The sequence below is a fragment of the Alosa sapidissima genome, chromosome 16 (genome assembly GCF_018492685.1).
Source record: "Alosa sapidissima isolate fAloSap1 chromosome 16, fAloSap1.pri, whole genome shotgun sequence".
Classification (NCBI taxonomy): Eukaryota; Metazoa; Chordata; class Actinopteri; order Clupeiformes; family Clupeidae; genus Alosa; species Alosa sapidissima.
In genome coordinates this window covers 7,615,467-7,617,622 of record NC_055972.1, presented here as the reverse complement: position 1 = coordinate 7,617,622, position 2,156 = coordinate 7,615,467, and the positions used below count along the sequence as shown (strand labels likewise).

At 40.0% G+C, this 2,156-nt stretch overlaps 1 long non-coding RNA gene across 1 annotated transcript; it reads left to right on the top strand.

The window, feature by feature from the left end:
* Positions 1-289: 289 nt before the first annotated feature.
* LOC121684776 lies at positions 290-1,487 on the top strand. The gene is made up of 2 exons (XR_006023193.1): positions 290-575; positions 1,376-1,487. It is a non-coding gene; the product is annotated as an uncharacterized LOC121684776 (long non-coding RNA).
* The last annotated feature ends 669 nt before the right edge of the window (positions 1,488-2,156 follow it).

Below are 2,156 nucleotides of genomic sequence, written 5' to 3'. Positions count from 1 at the left end.
ACTGAAACTAACTTCACTGTGGTCTCATAGTTAACGGCAAAACAAGTTATTTACTTTCACTATCGACTGACAAGGGGGTTACAATTATAAACCTGAGGAAAGCAACACTTGTTTTTTTCTTTGGGACCACTGGATCAGACTGCAACAACATTCTTTTCCTGACCATGGAGGATGGAGGAAGAGGTGAAAGTAAAACACACTAGCCTGATTTTTCAACTGCAGCTCAAAGTAAAGATGAGATGAGACGATGAAAGGAAGGAAGAGGAGCACGTAGATGCACTCTAAAAAATACTGGGTTATTTTCTCAACCCAAACGTTGGGTTGAGGCTGTCAGGGCATTTTGTGGGGTTGTTTTGACTCATGTTGGGTTATTTTCTGTAACCCAGCTTGTTGGGTTGATAGTTTAGAACAGCGCCCCTCCTCTCTCCCACCCGACGTGGAGTACACTACCCAGCACCTGGGTGACTTTAACACAGCTGCATAGTTATTTGAGAATTCGAAAAAACATCGTTATTCTTCCAACCGTCCAGTCCACCAGCTGTCAGCATGCAATGGAAATCAGGCGATTTCGTAAGGTATGTATCTTTAACTTTTTTGTTTTATCCAGGCGGATGTTTTATCCAGACGGATTTTAAAAGTCCACCCAGAGATGTAGAAGCTACCCTTCATGATATGAATGGATATTCTGCCTGCCAATTTCGTTCAGCCCAAAGAGTATAGAAGTACTAACTTACAATTACTGTTCGTGTTAAATATACACAAAGACAGACTCATAAAAACATAGTTCTTTGTTCACTGGGTATGAACTGCTGACAGAAACAAAACGAACTTTTACAACAAACTAAAATGAGCATACCAAGCTGGTTAACATTAGCAGACCATATAGCTAGCATCAATGCTAATTAAATATGCTTCGTGGTGGTTGTAGCCTAGACTATAGTTGCAGCTAACATCAGCTAATATTAGCCAACACAGTTGAAGTAATGTTAGTCTCTTCACAAGCCACACGTACAGTAATAATAATGGCAAACAACATCTTATTAATTCATTCAGGGTAGCTTCATATTATAGCCATGTAACTTAACTTTACTGGGTGTTTTTGGTTGTAGCAAAGAAGACAGGCTCTGGTTGTAGCATCAGACAGGCATTTAGCTAACGTTACCCGGTAACGTTAGCATCTAGAACTAGAAGCTACAATTATAACAACTCCATAGGTGGTCATGGTTTCCGAGTGTGTTGCGCTAATATTTTGTCTCCTGGTGGATTTTTAATGTTTGTCAACATCATTCAATGATAATGGTTCATGGAAATCTTGATATAAAGTTCTGTAAATAACAGTGATTAATGCACTCTTTTTTTCCCCTTTGATTCACAGGTGTGATCCCCAAAACGAACGGTGGAATCTGCCTGCCTTCATGGAAGTATCACAAGCTTTTTCTAGCTATCTGTTCAAAAAATAAACTGCAAAATAAATAAATGTCGAACTGTTTTATTTCATTGCATGGCTATTGTTGCCCATTGGATGGATTTTAGAACATTATATTGTAACATTAATGATTTGCAAACATTTATTTGAATTATTATCAATTAATATGATTGGATTAAGGAGAAAAATAAGATACTTAGAATAACCCATAAATTAGGTCAGCATAACCCAGAAATGACAGTGAAAATAATATAAATCCTGGGTTATATAAGATAGCCTACCCAACAATTATGTAGGTTTAACCTAACAGTGTTGTTATGATAACCCAATGTTTGGGTTAGACTATCAACCCAACTCATTGGGTTGACCGAACAACCCAATTTTCGGGGCTAATATAACTCAGTGCTGGGCTCGACCACTATTTACCCAGTGATTGGGTTGAAATTGGGTTGTTTTTAACCCAATGTTTTTTAGAGTGTGCAGAGCACAAGGACCAGAGTGCCCATGACCTGGCCACGCTTTTCAGGAGACACAGAGCGAGCCTTTGAGAGGACCCTCCACGATCCCAGGAGAAACCCTATCAGCAAGGTAAAGGGCAGCAGGAAAACCACTCCTCGGTAGTCAGCAGCCCCCTCAACCACTTCCAAGATGATCAGTGCAATGGTAGCCCCCACCCACACAGCGACTGACACACGGAGGGCTCTCTTGATTGTTCGCATGTTTCTGTAGA